The sequence below is a fragment of the Hyaena hyaena genome, unplaced genomic scaffold (assembly GCF_003009895.1).
Source record: "Hyaena hyaena isolate Hyena2069 unplaced genomic scaffold, ASM300989v1 scaffold_422, whole genome shotgun sequence".
NCBI classification, from domain to species: Eukaryota; Metazoa; Chordata; class Mammalia; order Carnivora; family Hyaenidae; genus Hyaena; species Hyaena hyaena.
The window spans coordinates 972,710-989,044 of record NW_024081056.1 but is presented as its reverse complement, the minus strand read 5'-3'; the positions used below and the strand labels follow the sequence as shown (position 1 = coordinate 989,044).

At 34.1% G+C, this 16,335-nt stretch overlaps 1 long non-coding RNA gene across 1 annotated transcript; it reads right to left on the bottom strand.

Moving 5' to 3' along the window:
• Positions 1–1,350: 1,350 nt before the first annotated feature.
• Positions 1,351–11,797, bottom strand: LOC120245527. Its single transcript, XR_005531813.1, has 3 exons — positions 11,555–11,797; positions 6,731–6,919; positions 1,351–1,426 (listed from the first exon to the last, which is right to left on the bottom strand). It is a non-coding gene; the product is annotated as an uncharacterized LOC120245527 (long non-coding RNA).
• Between the last annotated feature and the right edge of the window lie 4,538 nt (positions 11,798–16,335).

The following is a 16,335-nucleotide window of genomic DNA, read 5'->3' as shown; positions in this document are numbered from 1 at the left end:
ACCAAATTTAGCAAAATATAACCACTTGTTTGGCAAGTGAACCTTAAACCTTAATATCTAGATAGCTAAGTGTGGGAAGATACTAACATTGTGAGCTAGCCACAGTAGAAACATTAAGGCAACAATCAAAATTATGCTCCCTTAGCTGCGCTAGCTTTCAACAAAGACACTGACATTTTCAAAGTCCTACTAAGACCCATCATACACAGATATCTGTGCAGGAACATGGGTATGTAAATATAGTCCATGATGCTGTGCGCCTAAGAAGACAAATTATTTTGATTGGATATGCTGTTTTATTATACATGCTACTCTTCTTACTTTGGTTTTCCTTTACATTGTTTGAAAATGCAGCAACAAATATGTGTTACAATTGCTCACAGACTAATGTCTTAGCTGGTGAGTCTACATACGTTATTTCTTCATATTTATCTCCCTTCTCTTTCCATTTAAAGAAGTTTTGCTTCTTTAACTAGTAGTTATTTCAGTGAAGGAAAGAAAGGTTTTGTTTTTACAGGTTCTCTAGTTTCCTTTAGCAGCTGGCCCTTCTTTAGCAGCCAATCAGAACCTCCATTTAGTCAAAACTGACAGTGATTAATAGATGCCTTGGAGATCTACTTACTGATTATCTCCATCAGAAAATAGAGAGGCTTGCTGGGAATTATAGGCTCTGTTGTAGCATGCTTTAGTATTCTTTCTTATTCAACATATCAATTGCATATAAGTGCTTAGGGGAAGGCTGAGCTTGGTTATTAATCATTTTGATTCAACTATAAAAATTTGACCAATGCAGATATTTTTAAAATTTTCAATATTTTTCCTCATTTCAAATACATTGCTTCCTTAACATTTAGGGGGAAATATTGTCTCGTTGCCTTCCCTGAAGCATTATACACATACATACACACACACATGATTTAAAGAATACTATAAATGTTGTTATATATATGGTGAATCTATATATGAAAGAGGCAAAATATTTCCATATGTCGTAAAATATCATTAATGCACACAATGAATACTCTCATTAGTCAGGATGTTTCATTGAGCCTATTTGCTGGACTAAAACTTGAAAACAGCAAGTGTATGTCTAAGTAGGCAGAGTCAACTGGAAAAATGCATATTCTTAGATGGAGTTTTAACAACAAAATTTAGAAAGTTCATGATTCAGACTGTAATTTCTCCTTAATCTGCTATGCCTAGATAACTGCTCTCGTCATTTCTTAACCTTAGAGTATTATGAAGAAAAGCACAATAAAACAACAGAAAGTAAGTGCATGCATCTGTGTTTAGAAATCATCAGAAATAAAGCTTTTATTCCTTAGAATGTGTTTTTAGTTTGTGGTTTATTTTCATTTGTTTGTTTTGAGGTGGGGTTTTTGGGTCAAACTTCTTAGATTTTCTGAAGTTTGTCCACAGACCAGCCCTAAAAAAAAGAAAATAACAATAATTATGATGAAAAATAACAGTTCAAGTGGCTGTAGTAATGCAATCCATCAAGAAAGTTTGATCTATAATATTGTGTTATAAACTACCCTTTGCCTGATACCTTTACAACTTGTGAATTATATAATACTCCTTCCCAACAGTTGGCATGTAATTAAGCATCATTTTATTTTGTAGGAAAAGAACTTTTCATGCATTGAGAAAAGGAAGATGTACAATACATTTACAAAATTGGCTGAAAGAAATCATTAAAAACTTGTGTGTGTGTGTGTGTGTGTGTGTTTGTATGTATTCAATGCTGCTTAATCTCACTTTCTACAAATCAGGCTGTTATTTGGTCTGATTCAAATTACATTCTATTGTTCTGAAAGTGAAAAGTTGAATTTTTTTCAAGGATAGGGGTCTGTTGAATGCACTGCTTAAAGAGCAGTGGAACAAGTTAACTACAGGTCCCAGAGTTAATGCTGATTTCTTGACAATTCATTAGGTACTCCCAGTCTTGGATCTTTTCTTCTTTGCTTGTTCGGTCTCCCCTTCTGGGCCAAGGGAGGATCTGCTTTCTGTCTGTTTTAGGAGCTTGATTTCTGTATGTTTTGTTCGTCTGGATAGGTCAGCAGGTGTGTACGCACATATTACCCAGGTGGCCACTTAATGTAGTGTGATTGAGCTTGGCGGAAATAAGCAACTTTCCCAGCGCACAGGGCTGTCTGGCTGCTGTGGCGGGTGAGCGTGATTAGCAACTGACTTTGGGTGGAGATTCCCCTGTATTCCCAGCAGATGCCCCCCTAATTGAAAGCTTGCTGTGACGCTGTTGATTCTGAGAGGCCCCAAGTTCCCTTTAATAACTCTTGTTCATTAAAAATACACTTCCCATCCTCAAAAAGAGAAGCTTATTTAACAATTGCACATACGTGGTGGGAGAGTGGGCCTGCACATGCACACACATGCAAAATCACCCTTTAAAGTAAAACTGTAAATCCTTTTCTGCCTCTCCATCAAATGCTCTCTAGCAATAAACTCTGAGGTCTGATTCATACCACTTTGCCAAATGCTCCATTTACAGGAGTAAAATAAAACCGACTCCACATTCTGGGATAAAACAGTGCAATACACTTACAGGTGCATCCTTCTGAATTGTATAGACTGATGGGATTATTTGTTTATTATGTGTACTCTTTTATAGGGGAAAGAAGAAGGACATATTATAAAAATCCATAGAAAACCAAAAAGACTTTTTTTCAGAACTAAGAAAATTGAAGTAATGAGGAAATAAGGAGAAAAGAAACCAGGGATGAAATATATAGACAAAATCATGCTCTTTAATTTGCTGTCTCTGATTGTTACAAATGGACCACAGCTTAGCCCTGAGCATCCTCGTGACACAAAGGAAAACACAGTCCATTCTAGGAGTCCCATCCTCTAAACAATAAAACAAGTCTATTCTTTGTGCAAAGAAAAGAGAGGCATTTATCCCATGAGCCCTCATAAAGAGAATGCTGTTATGTGTGGAATCTGCCTGAACCTGGTGGTTTATGTGTACAGTTTGCCTTGGATATTTGATACCACAAGAGATTTTATGCAAAAGTTTTAATCATATGGCCCATGCACTCATATATATAAATATTTATTATAGTTCATTATGTATAATAGATTGCTTTTTATAGCCCATCATATCTAATAAAAAATAATAAAGCCAATAATTGTGAATGGTTTTCCAGAGGGAATGATGTCAGACATTCAAGGATGTATTCATTCAACAGATATTTATTGAACACTAGATAAGCTATCTTGGTACTCTCTGATTATATTAGGTGTCTCTTTTCACTGTATTCAGTAAGGAAGGAAAATTTTACAACTGTATCACTGAGAATCTTATAATCTATAACCCTATCTCTCTGCTCTCATAACTTTTATAAAAGCTCTCTCTACACACTTTCTCTAGTTCATCATTGCCTATTGATATCTCCCCCTTCTCCATATTCTACGAGCAGCACACTTCACCTCAGCTCCTGCTCCCTCCACTGTACCATAGGCTCAATTACACAGTATTCTCCATCGTGCGTCCTCTATTGTCTGACTGAGATCTGTTCTGTTTGCAAGATCATCCTCCTGATCCATTAAATGTCAAAATGTCAAAATTCCCAAAGTATTGATTTTGGCCTTCTTCTTTGTCTCTGTACCCCTTGTTTTTGCTTTAAGTTTACTTATTTCAAGAGAAAGAGTGTGCATGAATGAATAGGGGAAGGGCAGAGAGAGAGAGAGAGACATAAAGGAGAGAGAGAGAGAGAGAGAGAGAGAGAGAGAGAAAGAGAGAATCCCAAGCAGGCTTCTCACTGTCAGCACAGAGCCCAATGGGGAGTTCCATCTCACAAATCATGAGATCACGACCTGAGCTAAAATCGAGTCTGACACTTAACTGACTGAGCCACCCAGGTGCCTCCTCTCTCTACTCTTTACCCTTTCCCTTCTTTTCCTTTCTACCTGTGCTGGTGGCTTCCATTGCCATCTATGTGCTGTTGACTCCCATGTAATTCTTTCTAAACCCAATTTCTCCTCTGAGTCTTAAACCATATATCTATTGATAGAGCCACTTAGATGTTGCTAAGTCACTTCAAACTCAGCAAGTTCAGAATAAAATTTCTGACTTTGACCTAAAATCTGGTGCTTTTCTGGTGTTCGTAGCTTAGTGAATACAACCACTAGCCTCCAGATTGTCCAAAATAGAAATACAGACATCTTGCTAAACACTTCCCCCTCCTCAGCTCTATGTTCAGTGTGATGGTTAATTTTAATGTGTCAACTTGACTGGGCCAGAGAGTGCCCAGATGTTTTCTGAAACACTATTTTGATATATCAATGAGGGTGTTTTTGGATGAGTTTAACATTTGAATCTATAGTCTGACTAAAGCAGAGTACCCTCCGTAATAAGGATGGGCCCCACTCAATCACTTGAAGGTCTGAATAGAACAAAAAGACTGACTCTTCCATGAGTAAGGGGGGATTTCTGCCTGCCTGACTGCACTAAGCAGAGACATTGGGGTTTTCTTCCCTTGACATTGGACTTGAACTAAAACATGGACTCTTCCTGGGTCTTGAGCTGGCTAGCCTTTGGACTGGAACTACATAATTGGCTCTGCTATATCTCCAGCTTGCTGACAGAGATTTTGGGATTTGTTAGCTTCCATAATTGTGTGAGCCAATTCGTTGGAACAAATCTTTCTCTCTCTCTCTCTCTCTCTCTGTCTCTCCATATACATTATATATCACTAATCCATGTTGATTTTACTTCCTACAAGTTCCTCCCATCATGAACCACCAGGTATTAACTCAACTGTCACCACCAGAGTCTTATCTTTTACTTGTACCAGTGCTGTAGCATCTTTGATCTTCACTGATTTCTATTCAATCTGCTCTCTATACCTGGAGTGAAGTTTTCAAAATGTTTATCTGATTATAATACCTCCTCACTACCCTCTCTTATTTTTCCACCAAAAAAGCCTTCAAAGGCTTTCTGTTGTTTTTAGGATAAAACCAAAATCCTGAATATGATGTAAGAGACTCCACATAATCTTGTGTACATATTTCTCCAACTTGCTTTCATATTACTCCCTTGCTCTTCTAGCACTTGCTTATCAAATAGTTTGCACTTCCTTAGACATGTATTCTCAGGTGTCTGAAACATGAGTTCCTTTTGTGATACATAAGCTCTCATTGTATCTGTGGTGTACCAAGGACAGGATTGTGGAAGTTGTCTTCCAAGGTGGAAGCAATAAAGGGGTGTATTGTCTGTAGAGAACTTAAAAGCAGTAATAAAACACACTAAATGTTAGTCTGCTCTTTATTAGTACCTTGTGTCAGCAATTCTAAGCAATGTCTTTTTGAATACATCTTTTGTTAGACTAAGTTCTTAACAATAGAGGTGATTGCTACTGAGATTTAATATTTATATGTGCTTTCAATTAGTATTAAAAAATATCCTTCCATGAGCATAATATTCTATGTGGAAGTTAATCTGGAGAACTCCCAGCTATATTAACAGCCCTAAACATGGACTCAGCTACAAAAGATTTTGCGTTTTGTTTTGTTAAAAGTAAGTTCTTAATGGTTCACAATCATTAGAGCTTGCCTCAGGTACAGTTTTGTCTCAACTTCTATCATACTACATACTTCTGAGTTTAAACAGTAAATTCTAAACAACAATAGTACAGTAATTATAGGTAAAAGAAATGGTTTTTCTTTTCTGAGTTGCCTCAGTTCTGCCATCCTGTATGATCCCTTGGAGTTTTTTATTTCTGTTCAAAAGTTGAAATGGCAAAACAGGGGACAAATGACAAAGTGTGGTGACATTTTTGTTTAGAAAGAACAATTTTAATACACACATGAAGTGTTCTCCTTAATTTGAGTAATATCTCCGCAATTCAAATGTATTCTTTCATGTTTATATCCTAATTAGAGAATGACTAAAATAGTGATAACTGACCCTACTTGAGAATAGCATTATTATATACATTTTTACTTCCCATTGCATTGACAGAACATAGCACAATGTCGACATGAAGTAAGTACTTAATAAATGCCTATCGAAGAATGGCTAAATGAGCAGGTAATATTTAGGAGCACCAGAATTTCATCCCAGTCTCTCTAACTCCAAGTGATCATAACCACTATGCCTGACTAATTTTTGTCCTCTCCTCTTCATTGGCCACCAATAAGTGTACCTTAGCTGCATAACATTGCTAACATGGATTTTGTTTTTCACTGTTTCTTGTCATTCTTCCTTTTGAAATGGGAGGAAAGGGAGAGTACAGGGATTGGGGCAGAGAGAGTATGCCTTAATGAGAATCTCATTCTTGCTAAACATTTTCCTAAATTTGGGACAGAAGCTTACCAATATAGAGCAATTAAATGGAAGGCATTCATTATAACACTTATTCATTTAAATTAAAGAAAAACATGAACTGTGCCAGATGTATGTAGACTCAGAATAGAACCTCTCATGTGTAAATAATATACTTCACTTGATTTTCAAGGCTTGATAAAAACAGATTGATGTTGCAAAATGCTTTATTTATTTATTTACTTATTTTTTTTTTACCTTTGATGTGTTTATGAACATCCACTAGAGTGATGTCTTCAGAAATATGTTGCACAAGGGTGGATTTTTAGACTAGTAATCACTACAAAGGCAAAGAAAGAGGAGCATTCACGTTTTATCTCCCAAATTTTGATGAAAGACATGGCATTTTCCTTTTTATCTCTTTGCTAATTACTTGCAACCACATACCTTGTAAATTTATACTACATGTTGTGCTGTAGAATGATCAAGTCATGTTCATGAAGTTTTTTCTTTCCTTTTTTTTTTTTTTAATGAAAATTCTGCAGTATTTACTTTGAAGGAGGGAAGGTGAATTTCAAAGGTGATGTCAGTTAGCTTCTGAAAATAGCATGGTCATACACCCAAGAAGGCTTTAAGCTAAGGAATAAAACAGATTGTTCAAAATTGATTCTTTAATAGGGAAGGTCATCATCATCATCATAACTAAAATATGCATAGAGTTTTATGGCTTACAAGGCATTTTCCTCTCTCATCCAAGTTGCATAACAATGATTTCAAATGGGAATATAGGCATTAACATCCCTGATTTTACCAATTAGGAAACCGAGCTTTACCCATGGTAATTTAATCATATTTTTACAGAAATGTATTGAGCCAAGATTCAAATTCAGCTCCACATTGAATCCTTATTTTATATAATTAAATAATACAGTTTTTAAAAAAATTATACATTTCCCAAATTAATTCATTTCCTTCATTTTAGTAAAACTTTCCCTTTAATTTTAACAGCCTTATTGGGATATAATTTACATGTCATACAATCCATCCATTGAAAGTATACAATTCAATGTTTTATTCATAGATTTGTAGTTTTGCATCCATAACCACGTTATGTTTTAAGACAATTTCATCACTGTAAAAGCTCCTGTTTATAGTCAATTCCCATTTCCATCCTGGCTTCCAGACAACCACTGATCTGCTTTCTATCTCTATAGATTTTCCTTTTCTGGAAAGTTCATATAAATTGCATTATAAAATATGTGCTCTTTTGTATTTATAACTAGCTCTTTTCACTCAGCATGTTTCTAAGTTTCATCCATGTTGTAGGGTTTATCAATAGTTTGTTGTTTTTTACTGATATATAGAGTTCTATTCTACAAATATACCACCTATTGTTTCTCTTTCCACCATTTGATGGCTATTTGGATTGTTTCCAATATGGTCTTTTAAAAACAATGCTATTATGAATATTTGCATGCACATTTTTTATAGGAACATGTTTTCATTTTCCAAAGTAGACACCTAGGAATGGATTCCTGCGTCATCTGGCAAATCCATGTTTAACTTTTTTATAAAACTGTCAGAATGTTTTACAAAGTTACTCTTCTGTTTTTCATTCCCACTAGAAATGTAGAGTTTGACTTTCTCCATGTCCACATCATCAACACTTGCTATTGTCTGTCTTGTTTATTATAGCCATTCTAGTGGGGATTTCTTAGAATCACATGTAGTTTTAATTTGCATGTCTTTAGTGGCTAATGAAATTGAACATCATTTTTTACTTTTTACATTTTTCACTTTTATTTTTTGTGAAATGTCTTCTCAAGTCTTCTGCTTAGTTTACTTGAGTTGTCTGTTCTGAGGGGCAAAATATTAATTTTTATCATCAAGGAATAGGCTAACTGTGGCATTTTTTGTAAATGTCCTATTTAAGGCTGATAGAATCCATTTTTTCTCAGTTTCTTGAAAGGTCTTATCTGGAATGGATATTAAATTTTTCAAAATTTCTTCTCAACTTAATGAGATGATCATATGGTTTGACCCTTTTCCTATATCTTTTATTACATTAATTGAATTCTGGACAATTGAACCAACCTTGTATTCTTTGGTTAAGTTCCACTTGGTCAAGGTGTATTATCCATTTTTTTGTGTGTAAGTGAATTTAGTTTGCTAATATTTTGTCAATTTTTGTGTCTATGTTCACCAAGGATATTGGTTCATAGTTCTATTATCTTAGGATTTCTTTATTTGGTTGTGGCTTCTACATAATACCCGTTGTCCTAGAATGAGTTGGAAGGTATTTTCTCTTCATCCATTTTCTGAAATAGCTTATTTTAAAATGATAAATTGATAAAATTAAACAGTGAAACAATCTGCCTTTAGCTTTTCTTTCTGTGAAGATTTTAATTACCTGCTTAATTTATACATCTATTCAGATATTTTATTTCTTTTTGTGTCACTTTTGATAATTTGTGTCTCTCTACAAGTTTATGTTTTTTGTCTAAGTTCTATAATTTGTTTTAAATGTGTTCACAGTTACGTATTTTATATTATATGTAATTACACAAATTATTATATGTAACTGTGTAATTCATGATTTATATAATTATGAAAAAATATAAGCCCTTAAATTTCTGTAAGGTTAGCAGCAATAGCCCTTGTTTTAGTTCTGATTTTAGAAATTAGTGTCTTCTCTCTTTATTTTCTTGGTCAATCTAAAGGTTTTTCAGTTTTGTTGATATTTCCAAAGGATAACTTTATGCTTCATAAATTGTCTCTATTGTTTTTACTCTTATATACTATTGATTTAATTATATTCAGTATTATTTTCTTCCTTCTGCTTATTTTGAAGGCAATCACTCTTCCTTTTCTAGTTTCTTAAGATGGATGCTTAGATTACTGTTTTAAGACTTTTCTTCTTACCTAATGTAGGTATTCATCACTATGAGAAATTCCCCAAACACAACCTGCCTCCCATAAGTTTTAATATGTTGTACTCACATTTTCATTTAGTTCAAAATGCTTTTTGATTTCTTTTTATGTTTCTTTGCCCATGGGATATTTAAAAGTGTTTTGTTTAACCTCTACATGTTTATGTATTTTCTAAATTTTTGTTGTTGTTGATTTCTAATTTAACTCCATTGTGATTAAAGAACATTCCTTGAATAATTTCATTTTTCCATTTAGTGTCTTCATTTCTTCCCGTATGTACATTCTTTATTATTCCTTCATGTCATTTCCTTTCAGCCTGATGAAATTCCTTTAGTATTTCTTGTAGTGCAATTCTGCTAGCAACAAACATCTTAGTCTTTGTTTGCATTGGAATATCTTTATTTAATCTTAATTTTTCAAAGATAGCTTTGCTTAATATTGAATTCTTAGCAGACAATTTATTCAACACTTTGAATTCCACTGCCTTCTGGCCGCTATTGTTTCGATGAGAAATCATCCATTAATTACACTCTTGTTTCCCAATATGCAATGAGTTATTCTTCCCTTCCTGCTTTCAAGATGATTTTTCTTTATCTTTAGATTTCAGCAGTGTGACCATGTTGTTTCTAAGTTAGAATCTCTTTGTGTTTGCCCTAATCTGATTTCTTTAGCTTCTTGAATCTGCAGATTTTCTTTTTTTCATCAAAATCAAGAAAGTTTACAGCCATTATTTATATTCCTTCCCTTTGCTCTTTTCCTTCTGGGATTCATATTACATATATATTGGCTGTCCTAATATTATCTCACAGGTCTCTGAAGTTATTCATTTTTCTTCAATCTCTTTACTCTCTATTTTTCAGATTGAAATTTTTCTATTGAGATCTCTTTAGAATCACTGATTCTTCTTCTATTCCTCATTTTCTATTGAGTCCATTATGTGAATTCTGATCTTTGTTATTGTATATTTCAACACAAGAATTTCTATTTTAATCTTTTTTTCTTTTATTTATAATGCCAATTTAATTATTCAGTGTTATATTTTCCAATGATTCTTGTGACATGGTTTTATTCTTTGACTGCTTTTGTCATAGTTTCTTTGAAGCCTTTGCCTGTAAATTCAGTATCTAGGCCCATTCAGAAACAATTTGTATTGATTGCATTTTTTCCTGAGTATAATACACATTTATTGTCTATTTCTTTGCATATCCCAGAATTTTTGTTGGCAACTGAGGACCTTAGATAATGTATTGCAGTGACTCTGGACTCTGATTCCTCTCCCACCCCCCACCCCAGGAGCTACCATCTTTTTTTCTGTTTATTTTGTTATATATTGGTTTGTCAGTAATTTTCCTGGGCTTAATCTGCAGACTCTGTCTCTATGCAACTGTGCAACTGTTGATATCTCTGCTAGTTATTTCATCCATATTTTTAGTTTTTAGCCTAGCTTCCTAAGGACTACCACTGTGTCTACTTAGCTTAGGTGTCTGCTTGGCTCAAATTTGTGCTCAAACACTCCAAGCCAGTAAGGGTTCCACACTCTGCTTATAAATATGTGTGTGGGTTACGGAGTGTATGCAAAGTTCAGGCAATTTTCAATTCTGTCCTAACTTTTACTCTTCACCACTTCCTTACAAGTCTCCCCTGCATATGCATAGACTTGTAGACATCCAGAGACATGTGGAGATCTTGGGTCCTCTTAGGTCTCCCCTGCCCATGTGCAACCTTCCACCCAACCAGGAATATGTAGAGAGTTTATCAAGCTCCTGTATGCCTCTCTCATTTTCAGGATCTCTTTGTCAAGTTTCTGGATAGTCATAAGGTCTGCCACGTGTCCCTGTAGAGCTCCAACCTAAGATAGGAGAGCTGCAAACTTTTTTCTTTAATTATTACCAAGTGTGTTACTTCTACTAATAATTCTTTATGCATGGATTTCTCAAATTAAGTAAAGCTGCTGATTTTAACAGACAGTTCTGCTACTGACCAAACTGTGGGAGTAGAGAGGGGAGGATGTGGGCAGAATGGAAGGAACCCAGGCATTATTACCACCAACTCCCACTCTTTTTCCCTTAAGTTCATTACTTTTTATTAGTAATTGCTTCTCGATTGTTTTTTAATATTTCCATCCAAAAATTGTTTTATAGTTGTTTTTTATGCAGATGATTTGTTAACCCCTTTACATTTTTGTGCCTAGAAGTCTCATTTTATTTTAAAGAGAGTAGTTCCTGTTATCTAGTTTGAATGGTGATGATGTCTTGATGGTTTTTAAAATATTTCCTCTAATGCAGTATGTTAGTGGCAAAAAATGTAATAACGATAAAAATAATAACTATAAATTCCTACCATTTATTGGTCACTTATTTTTGTTGGTGTGTCATAGCGTTATCTCATTCACTTCTTTGATCACCTCGTAAGGTAGATAATTTATTCCCATTTTACAGATGATGGAACTGAGGCATATCAGGATAAAGTAACTTCCCCAATGTTATGCTGTTAGAAAATGATACCGCCAATTATCTGTCTTCCATGTGTCCTCTTCTTAGTTCACTCACACAAAAGTATTGTAGGACAAGGTAGAATAGTTACTTTGCCCCATCAAGTGTCAAAAAATAAAAGACAAAAAGAATGCTGAGTCTCTTAAAATTCAAACATTTAAACTTTTGTAAAAGTTAAAAGTAAACTTTTATTTTTAAGGAAAAATAAAAGATGTTGTTTTAACAGCATTTTAAAAGTTAAAAATCATCATCTAATCAGGAAATCTCCAAATTCAGAACATAGGTTCTTAAAAATACAGAATTTAACATGAGCATGTTGTATTTATTGCATTTAAATAAAATACATGCGATGTGACTCTCTGAAATTCAGAGATACAGATTTATCTACATTTGTTTACACATATGAAAATAAAATATAAACCTAAACTATGCACACTTAAGACTAAACTTAGAAAATTTAAACTTCAGTATTCTAATGAGGCTGGACCAGAGTAACACCTATTCTTCCATTTGATAATGCATGGTACACATTAGCAACACAGACTTGATTTATTTCCTCAGGATCATTGTGAATAAATCTCTTGGGCAACCCACCTGCAGGGTATGAGCACTATCTCCTTTGTCAAGATAAGTTATTCTAGGCCAGCCCTAGAAGGAAGGGAGGAAGAAAGATAGACTTATTCTTTATTCTCTGAAGAGTGCTCACAGTTCTCTATTTTTTTTTTATCTTTTTCAAAGAAAACAGTGCATCTCGAGGGCCATAATATATGCCAAAAGAATAATACTTCTTTTTTTCATATAGTTTATTGTCAAGTTGGTTTCCATTTAACACCCAGTGCTCATCCCCACAAGTGCCCTCCTCCATGCCCATCACCCACTTTCCCCTATCCTCCACTCCCATCAACCTTCAGTTTGTTCTCAGTATTTGAGAATAATACTTCTGAGAGCAGCCAGAGAGTACCCATGGGAGAAAGGTCAAGGGAATGGCCAAGTTCATACACACCTATGAAAACAGGAACAGAAAAGAAACTGTGGCCAAATTAAAATCACCACGACATTCTTTACCTTGGAACTGCTTGATTTGTTTCAGCCATAAACACTGGATTGATTTGCATGTTACACTAAGTTCTTTAACTTCATCTTGACTTTGGGGCACCCAATCGGAAAGCACTGGTAAGAATGACCTTGGAGATAGACTATTTTATTTTAATTCTCCATACTCATAATTCTAACCTTCATGTCATTTAGATCTATAAGTTTTTCTTTAAACCCTGTTTTTTTTTTCTTATAGTCTTGTCAAGTTTCAAGTTTGTATCCTCAGCCAATCTTAATGTATATATACACCAAAAATGTCCAAACACACTCATTTCAGTGGGGGGAAAATGCGTATGTGTATTTATGTATCAGAAGAAATTATGTATCAGAAGAAACTATGTGAGTTAGTTTTTACCTCAACTTTATGGAAATACGAATTGTAAGTGTACAATCAAATATGGGAATTTCCTCACAAGTACAATTATTCTTACAGAAAAATGTTTAAAAAATCACAGTAATACATGATTACTTGTATTTTTTACAAATTAACATGACCAACTAAATGTAATGTTCAGCCTTTCATTGCTTCCAAATTTGGAAAATAAGCAATGACAAAATTGGAAATTTTAATGCATATAATGCATTACATAATAGCATCATGTCCATGTGAAATTTTCTGACTTTTATAATTTTACTCTGGTTACATGAAAGAATGCCCAAGCCTTATGAGATACATACTGAATTATTAAAAGATAAAATGCCATGATGTCAGCAACTAATTCACAAATGTTTCAGGAAGAGAGGAGAAGAAAAAGGGACAAATAAATGTGGTGAAATATACACAATCGGTGAAGAGAACGTGAGTGTTCATTGCAGTAATTTTGAAAGCTCGGATTTTTTTCAAAATAAAAATGTTGGAGGAAAATAATTAAAACAATGTTACACGCAAAAATAGACAAGTTTATACTTGTTACTTTCATCATTTATCAGTATAAACTGCCTTGAATTACTTTTTTTTAATAGGAGGTAAAGAAATATATAAATAATTAAAGTATAAAACAAGATTTAGATCAAATATAAAAATCAGGAACTTATCCTGTGGCATATTACTTTACAGAGTAGTTTCTTAAATAGTAATCAAATTTCACAAAGTTTTTAAAGAAAAAATTGTAAAAGTATCAGCTAGGTTTACTAATAATTAAACTAAGCTTGAGGAAGAGAATTACTTACTATGATTTATTAAAATGTAGCATTGAACTACTTTTGCTTGTTTTTACTTTAAAAGAAGCTTATAAAATAGTCCACAATGTTTGGGGATGCTTAATATTAGAACTGTTATTTTAACTCCAACATTCATGGTTAATGTTATTGGGAATTTGTTTCAAAACTACAGGTTTGAATACATTAAATTGATTTATATAGTCCAAATCCACATCCCTTCCAGGAGCATGTATAACTTGGAAAAATAATAATTTAATGACTGCTAATACTTTAAAGAAAACTAATAGATTAATAAATGACTAAAGTTGACTCCATACTTTTTCTAGCAATAATGGAACTTCTCCTTGTACAGGTTTCTGATGTTCACTACAAGATAGTTGCCCATTATAATAGAATGTGATTAGGTTTTGGAATCAGACTCCTAAAACACTCATTAACTGTGTGACCTTAGGCAAATTCTGTAATGGATCTGGTTTCCTGAATTTGGTGAGACTGGTTCATTATTTGACTTCCCATTTTTCAAGACAGAACAAGATAAGAATTTGATCATCATTCTAAATTTATGCTTTTTCCATTACTTCCCCCAGTAATGTGAAGCAAGTGAAAAAATATTAGTAAAATATTGAACATTTTCATTACAACTATTACCTTCTGAAAACTCTTAATAGAGGTAGAAATTACACTCGCCTTAAACGGGTTTTTAAATCACCCGATACTATGTATTATGTACATAGATACAAAGTCCTGTTTCTCCTTTTTCCTAGAAGTTTACAATCTATGGCATTATTTCTCAAAATTTTAAGTCCATGCAAATCACCAAGCATCTTGTTAAAAATGCAGGTTATGGTTTAATAGATCTGGGATAGAGAATGAGACTCTGTGTATTTAAAAATCTCCCAAGTCACAGTGAAGTTACTGGACCACCAGCCTGGTCCACAGTTTGAAAAGCAAAGAAGTCTAGAACATGCCAGCACATGCCTAGGAACTTTGGTGGAAGACTAAGTGATGTTAAAATTAATAAGTAATATATGAATGAATACATGTGTGGTATGTAATAATATAACATTTATTAATTAACAACTGAACAGAGAATGTGTGAGTTTATGTAGGGAAGCACTAAATCTGAATCTGTTATTTTTCTAGAGGGAAAATAGAGATTCAGAGAATTTAATGGATTTACTCAGATATGAAGCCATAAAGCTGGTACTTAGGCCCATGCACCTGACTTTAGTTTCTGGAAGGATTTTCTAATCTCTTGCACCTATGAGAACCAGTAGTATGAAATGTTTTGAGAAAAAAAAGCAAAAGGAATGATAAAATCAAATCAAAGAGAACAATGAGATCTATAATGAGAAGGTCTCTGCAGATCTGAAACAATGAAAAATATGATATAGTTACAAAGTAGTTCCAAGTACTTTGCTTTTTGGTTTAAATTATGCAAGTGTGGCTCATTGATTAGGAGTGGCCAGGGAGGTAAGGGAAAGAGAGTGGTTCTGGGAATCAGGATACCTAGTTCTAAGTTCCCCTACTGTTTCTACCAGAAACTTGGAAAGTTATTTAAATTTATTGAAGCATTTTGTCTTTGTTTTTCTTCTGTAAATTGTAAAAGAATCATTGCTCTACTTACCCCATGCTGCTTTTGTGAAGCAGCCATTGTAGAACAAATATGTGGAATTAACAGCGTTCTACAAATGTATCATTGCTTAAATAATTATTATTAATTTGTAAGAATACTGGCCATTCCACTGTCACCATTGAGGAAAGGGAATTTTACTGTAAACTTATTTCTGTCTTTCCTGAAGTTACTTGTTTCTTTTTCAGAAGCTTTCCCCAGACAGTTTTGGTGGGTGTCTTGAGTTCCGGGCCTTACCTACCAGAGACAATTGTATAGATTCAGGAAATACAAATGTTGCTTCTGACTCATGGTGTGCAATGATCTCTCACTGGAACATGTACAGAGCTAAAACTGAATTCCAGTGAAGCCATCAGGACCACTGAACACTGCTCTTTGGCTTCTCTCTTCCTGTTCCCCCTGTCTTTTTCTCTTTCTCAGCATCTGCTCTAATTCCCCCGCTTCTGTGCCTCATCAGGTTCCCATTTCCTATTGTTTTTCTCAATCCCCTTTTCCAATCTGATAGTGCCTGCTGATATCAACACCATTAATTGTCACTTCCCTGTACTTATATCAGCAGCACAGTTTTTATTAAAAAAATAAAAATCAGAGTTGGAATGACCTACACAAAGCCATCAGTTTCAGCTTTCATGGTCAAATTTTAAAGTTCAATCAATATGGTTACTACAAAACATTGCTGAAATCATATGCTGACTGAGAATTTGTTTTAAAACTAAAACCTTATTGGGGCGCCTGGGTGG